This window comes from Poecilia formosa, unplaced genomic scaffold (assembly GCF_000485575.1).
Source record: "Poecilia formosa unplaced genomic scaffold, Poecilia_formosa-5.1.2 Scaffold100, whole genome shotgun sequence".
NCBI classification, from domain to species: domain Eukaryota; kingdom Metazoa; phylum Chordata; class Actinopteri; order Cyprinodontiformes; family Poeciliidae; genus Poecilia; species Poecilia formosa.
The window spans coordinates 878,448-886,990 of record NW_006800039.1 but is presented as its reverse complement, the minus strand read 5'-3'; positions in this window follow the sequence as shown (position 1 = coordinate 886,990).

Genomic DNA, 8,543 nt, shown 5'->3' with positions numbered 1-8,543 from the left:
AATACAGAAGTTGAATTATTAATGACAGAGCTCCAGTTTCGTATCTCAATAAATTTAATAACAGGGATTAAGATAGTCTGCACTTCATACAACTCAAATTAGCTTTATTAATGTTGCACTTTTCGAACGCAAGGAACCCAAATTGCTTGACGGGCAGAGTAGTGGTGGGATACACCACTTAACATTCGGTGCATTAAAAATGGATTTTCATAAAATTGTGAAAAGTAAGTGATTTAATCACAGATTTACACCAAAGTTGTAGCTTGTTTCACTCATTAAACAAACATATACTCTAACTGAGCAAAAAGTTAGGACACCCTGCTCCCTGCAAGTCTTACCCATCGTGAGTGAGATACAGCTGCAATTTCTTCCTTACCTCAAATTGCATTTTTTAAAAAGATGTTTAAAAGGTTTTTGTTCTTATTTTTCATTTATTTGAGTATATTACTAGATCTATTTAGAATGAAAGTTTATCTGACAAAACCAGGTGTTTAAATACGCCAGAATAGCACAAACAGGGTGTTCTTCCACATGACCTCACGTGTAAAAGACAAACACAAATTGCAGACAGTAATGAAATCTCCACCTGGCCATATGCTCCCTTCTCTTTTGGTTTAACTTGCAAGATTTATAGAGTTTCTATAGAGCTCTTGTACAGGGTGAAGTAAACTTTTAAAAAGTCATTTACTTCAAACCTAAAATGCACCAACAGAGAATAAATTACATACAGAGAATAAACCATGTTAAGGCTTAAACAGTGGATCTTTGAAGATCTGAAGTTTCCCTGATAGTTTGTGTTAAATATATTGAACTTATAAAACCAAATGACCGGATGCGGCTCGAGAAAGGCGAGAGAACAGAATATGACAGTGTCTAGTAATAACTAACACAGAAATCAGGGGTATCTCATTTTCATTTTTGGCCATGTCAAACTCATGAATGTCCTCCACAGGCCCAGCGATGAACAAAAGTATTGATAAAACCCACAGAAATACTTTAAATATTAATAAGTAACTGCCTCTGCATTCAATAAGTATGCCTTAAAATGAATTAATATGAAACATCTCTTCACGCTGATGTAATTTCATAGTATACAGATAAAAACTGCTTTGATTTAGTTGATAAAATAGTATTTAAGCACACAGCTGTTACTTTGAAGGCTCTTCTGAGCCAGATTTGACTCCCAGGCCTTGAGTTTGACACATGAAGTAAATGGAATATAAATAAATATATTCCATTTTTGGAATATATTTTTATCATATAAATGCAATATGATAAAAATTTAGAAAAGAAACTTAAGAGTAGTGTCGGTATAAAAAGTTAAGAAAACATTACAGTTATGAAAAACAGCAGATGCAGATACTGGTACATGTACAAGTCTAATTATACGTTTTGCAAAAATGTGGAAAGCTGTGCAGCGAACAGCAGTGATTTTGCAGAGGAGCTATTCTATAACAGCGTTCTGCATGGAGTGGGAGAAAGAAAGCATAATTAGTGTGATATTTTTGAGGTCTTACTGGAAGAGCTGCATGTTCTGAACATTTTTCTACAGAGCTCTGCAAATTGTAAGAAGTCATCTAAATCTCACTGGCACAAACCTCTTTTTCACCTTTTTCTATAACTGTTGCCTAGCTTAATAACGTTAAGATGGTGCTTAGTTTCTGCCTAAGTAAGAACTTCCCCAATCGATGTTTTCTGCAACATCGATTGGGTACAGCCCTGCTGTACTTGTGTACAGCAGGGCTAATTTTATCCTTAGTAAATGCAGTTTCCAGGGTCAGCGCAAAATAGAGAGATGAGTGTTGCACAGCATCTAGGTCCTAGTTAAAAAGCATATAAAACGTTCTTTCTCAGTACAAAAAGGCCTTTTGTCAACATGACATCTCCACTTGTTTTTATTGCTATTTCTGTTTTTTTATTATGGTAGCAAAAGAGACACACTTATTAAGTTAACCAAGCTTATGTGACCAAAAGAAATTCTAATTAGCTTTTAGTTTAAAGCAAGTATTAAGGAAACACGTGAAGAAAAAAAAAATATTTCTGATTACATCCACTTTAGTATATGCAGGGGCTTTTTTTTCCTCTCTTTTTTCCCCCCACACTTAAATATTTAATTGAGTTTATAAAAAAAAAAAAATCTGTTTTGACAAAAGTATAGTGGTTTTCAAATGATGATTTTATTCATTCAAACCAACCTGACCATGTCTCCCATTTTGGACACTATTTATCTCACACACTATACGTTCATCTGTCACTGCTTTATACTGTAACTCACCTTGTGCTCACAAGGAACTCAGTTACATTTAATCAACTGTTTGTTGCCTTCATTTGCTCTGCTTGCAAAAGAGAGGTAGACATTCTTACGTTCATTGTTGAAGGTCTCTAGAATAAAGCTTTTATTCTGTAGAGCACTTTGAACCATTAAATGATCTGATTTGCCCTTGAACTGCAAGTGGATTTTCAGCAAATCTATCAAACAGATTGAAAATATTTACAGAAAGAGAAAAAAAAATGTGGCTTAAAGTTTATAGAGAAACATAGCATATTCTGATAAAGTATTTCCAATTTAATTAAAGTCTCCCAGTTCTTTTAGCACTCAGCATGTTCTAAATACCAAGGTTTTATCTTTTTTTTTTTTCTTTTTAGTGAAATAATGTTTAACGAGTGGTTACTGGACAGGAACATTCTGAAAAAATACAAGATAAAACTAGATTCAATGATTTATTGACTCAACCCAATGTGTTTCCAGCCAGTCATTTTTTATGTGCCCTGATTTTTATTTTATTGTATTTTTTTTTCTCAGTATTTTCTTTTTATTATTTTTTATTTTTTTTACTAATTTTTATAAAGTAACCAAACTTTGTGCTTTACCTTGGAGTATCATATTCCAATGTTTTAGTTGGAGGTTTATACTAATGATGCATTCAGGGTGAATTACATGTATGTAATCAAAAAGTAGGATTTGGTAAAAATTAATTTTTAGTAAGTTTTAAATGTTTTCTTATTATTGGTTACATTTTTTCCATCCAAGTTTTTGATCTGAAAGATAAAATAATTGTTTCTAACAATAACATCAGTTGTATACGTAGTTGTTGGCACCCCCTTTTGCCAATAAGAAACCATTTAGTCTTCTAGGAGATTTCACAATACAAAGAGAGGAGTCTTTGACTATTCTCCCGTTAGATAATCCAGAATATTGGGCCTCGTCTGTGTTTTTCAATTCACTGAACAAGTTTTCTTGAGACTCTACACTGGGAACTGTAAATGGGCAGAGATAGAGATAAGGGGTTATTTTGGTGAATGTGTTAATGCAGCCCTGCATTTTAGATTGTTATTCTGTTAGCAACCAACTTTCAGGTTACCATCCGATAGCCAACAGTGTTTCATAAACGCGTGTCTTGATATTGTACATTAGGGAAAAGATCTGTAACAGCCTATGTCATCAAAAAAAGGTCCTTTTTTTTATGAAGTTATGAACTCAGAAAGTTCATAACTTTCTGAGAGTTATGAACTCTCAGAAACATTCAGATTGTTCTTTGAAGAACAAATGTAGTGAACTAACAGTTTTATTCTATAGTCTCAACAAACGAACTATGAAAGTGCCCAATTGCTTATGTAATCTATGCTTCCCATCCATGTCCCCGGCCATTCATTCAATGCAGTGCTGTACATTAAAACATAACTAAGATTATAATCAGACCAGCTGCTGTGTCTGAGAGTGGAGCCTTGATGGAATAAGAAAAGCTCCACCATCTGCATGTATCTGCATATTTATCTCCCTTTCCATGTGTATTTGTCAGTTTATACCTTTGGCTGGGTCAACTTAACGAGTGACTGTCAAAATAAAGTGGGTTCTATGTGAAAATGAGCTGTGATCAATGAAACTTTTGTGATTACTGAAGTCTGACCAAAAGGAATCAAAGCTAAGTTAATAATCGGATATGCATCAATGGTTGAGGGATTTTGTATTATGAGCTGTATTATGAACACAGAGTACTCCAGAACTATTTCTCAGGCCAGTCATAGTGATGAAGGTCTCTTTCTAAGAAGCAAAAAGGAGTTTCACTCACTGCATGCTTGCTGAGGTGGTGAACAAAACCAGCCAGGCTTAGAGACAGAACACTATTTACAAATTGTCATTAGTAACAGATTTGAACTGTGTTACACCACTACTAGGGTTAAATGTGACTCTGTCTGCATGACTGAATTCTGGATATGAATTTGCTAAAATGCCTTGATTTGACATGATCTGCTGTGTTAGTTGCGTTATTGAAAATATAACTGCTGGTTGGACGAGCGCCGAAAGGTAATATGAAAAAAAATTTCTTCCAGTACTATAAAATAATGATCCTGAATTAGATCCAGTCCGGTGAATCGCAGCTAAATCGGTTTATGAACATTAAACACACCATGTGTCTTGATGCATTCAAGGCCTGCGGGGAGGAAGCTACTAAGAGCACATGTGCCAAAGATGTTTATACACACAACCTCCCAAAGTTTATCTTAACTATAAAATCTCTAAGAAAATTCAATTCAATTTAAAAATACTTTATTATTCCCGAGGGAAATTAAATGATCAGTGCTCTGGTGTGCAAAATACAACCATTTATATCCAGAAGTACATCGGGTTTTAATGGATAAACATGTCAGCAAAGCGAATACTTTTAAATTAGAAGTCCTAAAATTAACAATGTCTAGTACATTTCTTGCAATATATGCTCTTGCAAGAAATGTGGTGCTACTTACCACATATGACTTTGAGAGGCTCCAGTGGTTGCATAATGTAACTAGCTGAGTACTGGCTCAAGAGGAGAGATTGCTGCAAAGTCAATTGTTGAACTCAAATTGCCGGGCTTCCTTTATACAACATTTTACCAAATGGCTCTGCAAAGTGAAATTTTGACCGTGGTGTATTATTACTGCGATCGAATCAGAACGTGAGACTGATGGGTTTAATTAATTTATATACTATATATTTTTGGAAATGAATAAATTGAGCTAGCAGACATAGAACTGAGTCGAATAGAGGTTCAATTTAGTTGACAGTCACCTGCATAGGGATAAAAGACATTAACTTTGTAGAAGTTAATTTCATTCCCCCCCCCCTTGTGCTAATATTCCAGAGTGAAAAAGAAAATATATTTTTTATTAAACTCTCTATAGTACTGGGTAGTTTAAAGAGATATTCAAGGAGGCACTTTGAACAGTCGGTTCAGGTACTTCATACTTGTGTTGAGTGCCGACATCATTAAACTGTGCTCTCTTGCATTTTAATTATTATTTATTTTTTTTGTTCTCATGCTCTGAGCTGCAGCCTGGGTGATTAGGGACGGGACCATGGGAATGTGAGTGTGTTTGTTTTTAGAAGGAATGGGAGGAACGGTGCGGTTTCCCAAAGACTACATCAGGGAGTCTTTAAACCCACTATGAGAAAGAGGAGAGACCCACGCTGCTGACAAGGTTAGATTAAGAGAACAATTAAATGTATGGTGAACATAACAACCGTCTCAATTTAAAAGTTTTAAACGTATGCATAACACAGATTTCTTTTCCTGTATAATGTTTTTTTTGTGTGTGTGTGTCACTGGTTTTAGCTTCAGCTAAATTGCTAGGTATTTAAATAGTGACAGTAATATTGTGTGATTGTATAGGTCAAGGCTGGATTTGGCTGGATGGAAAAGTCAGTTTGTGACTTTCGAAACCGTATGACGTTATTCAAAAGATCATTAGCTTCAAATTTGAAAAAGGTATTAATAAAGCACTGTCTGTTTCTGCTTGTATGTGTACATACATTGTTAACAGATTTCTGAATTTTACCTCTAAAAAAATTCATTGCATACTAGAATAAATTATTGATTTCAGTTTTCAAAAAGGAGTCGGATATATTGTAGTTACTCACATTTCATATAATGAATTATTAGTTAATAGATTTAGATGTTCTGAAGTAATCATATGTTTGAATACGTCAGTGTTTAAAAAGGTTAATTTTCTTTTTTGTTTCACTTCATGGCCCACAAAAAATCTTTTTACTTTCCACCTTGGTCTTTTGTCCGGCCCAAATGACAGCACATGTAGGAGTAGAGCTTTAGGAAGAGGGAGATCCTTGAAAAATCCTTGGCCAATAATTTGTGAGGCCCAGTGTGTCTTTAAGTGTCAGATTAATATATACACACACTGTATACATGTTGTGTACCTAAGGTTTTCTTGAGAAAAGCAAACGGTAGCTTGATTTCTGTTTTGAAAGGGAGAAAAAAAAAGTTTCACAACATCAAGGTTATAGATATGTAAGCTACCATGCAAATGTTCAGATTCTCACCAACAGCAATGACTTCACTCTGTAAAATCACAAGGACTAAATTGCCCTTATAAGCGAATGGTACACATTTATATGACCTGTATAAAAATTGTAGTGCTTTTCATCAATTTCTCGCAGGTCTCGTCATAGACTAAAAGATATGTCATCCTCCAGACTGCATCCAGGCTTTTTGCTTCTCAGTCCAAGATTGAGAAACAAATTAAAGTTTGTCATTTATTTTATTAAAGAAATATTAAGTAAAAGTTAAAAGAAAAAAAAGTTTGTAATTTTTCTGCTAGCTGTCTGTTAAAGTGCTTCAAGGAAACCATGTTATCTTCATGGTAAGAGAGTACATCCGTGGTCTACCAGCCTTCCTCTGCTGCTTCTCCCTGCTGCTAAAAAAAGAAAGCACATCCACTTTATAATCTCACGTTAACATTTAACACACTGTATCAAAAGACAGACTTTTTTTTCTTTTTCTTAGACATTAAATCAGAAAAACCTTTTGTAATTTTAGATCAGTTAAGATTAACTAAATTTCTTGTTTGTTTGGGGTTTTTTCTAAATTGCACGAGACAGAGATTAATAGGAATGAGAAATAAGCTGTTTCCTAAATGGCAAAAAACAAACAAACAAAAAACAAAACAAAAAAAAAATAGGTCCAATTGAGAATTTATGGCAATATTTGAGGATTGATATGAATAGACCCTCTCTGTTCAAACTGAATGCATTGAGCTATTTTGCAAAGGATGAGCAAGAAGATTCAGGGTTTAGATGTGAGAAGCTGGTAGAGACAACACAAAAGGCTTGCAGCTGTAATTGCAGTGAAAGGAGGTTGTCCAACCCCCCATGTATTGACTCACATGGGAGGTTGGATATAATGATATTGCACCCTTTTCAGATTTTGCCATGCCATGTATTCCCGTCTTTCCTCTCAACATGAACAGTATACATATTAATTTGTGTAATTTTGTCAAATAAAATCAAAACAAGATGCACGTTTTTCCCTGTTCCAAAGTGATACAAATGTAATAAAAAGCTCATCGTACGAATACTTTAGCAAAGGTCCATGGGAAGGTTTAGAGAAATTTTCATTTTTTTTCCCCCCTCATCTTTTTATTAAATGTACGTCAGACATTTAATAAAAGATGATGCCTGATGAGAATATTCACCATCATCAGGTCAGTCACTAATTTGATCAGTGAGCGGAGGTTTGAAGAAGTAGTTTAATGGTTTTCTTCCTTTTGTTGTTAAATAGACAGAAGTACAAATTCCACATCAAATCTAACAATGACTTTTCATGAGCTGCACTGCTTTTTTTTTTTTTTTTTCTTTTGGAGATTCAAATTTTGACTTTTACCACATTGCCTCCGTTTATCAATCAGTTTTGGGGATTGCAAGGTTTTAATCACAAACCACTTCCCCAGATTGCTAACTTCCCTTTTTGTAAACTGTTATTTCATTGTATCCGACAGTTTTGTGTTTGTGTGTCTCTCTGTTGAGTAATGCAACACCCTGACGTCATTCTTAGACCAAGATAACTTCATTAGGAAATCACTTTGTAAAATTTTATTTTGACTGGTTACAAATATGAGCCTTAGCAGAATAAATAACACAATAAATAAATGATTCCAATTATTCAAGTCAATCAAGTCAGACAAAAATCCATGTCACGTTTCAAAAACGTGCAAAACATTTGCACCCTTTTACAAGATTCCTATGAGATTAAGACAGAAAGGAAGCTATGGGATTAAAAAAATAAATAAAAACAACTGAAGGATTTTAAGGAATACTGCCTTTTCAGGAAAAACGACACCATGTGCAGTACAACAGTAGCAACTGTGGCTTCGTCACGGTTTGCTCATCCTTCTGAATGAGCTCTGCTTAATTGTCTTAAATTGAAAACACGTGGGCTACTTCTGAAATGTAAATGAAAGAAAATAAAGAATAATCTGTTAGAGTCAGAGGTGCTGTCATGCACGTGGATGTGACTGCCCTTGTTGCAGATGGAACACAGGGATGTCAGCAGTACTTCTTTCACATTAAACCCCAAGACTCTCTGCGCTTTAGTCCTTGCCGTTTTCGTTGTGCTGTTAAGTACGTCTACCTAAAAGGAGTGATTAGCTGTGAATCACATGTTCTTACAAAGACCTTGCCAACTCACATGCCCATTCAAAAGCTACAGGGATTAAATGGAAAGAGCTGCTACATAAAGCTGTTTGCAAAAAAGAAAGAAAAAACAACTTTA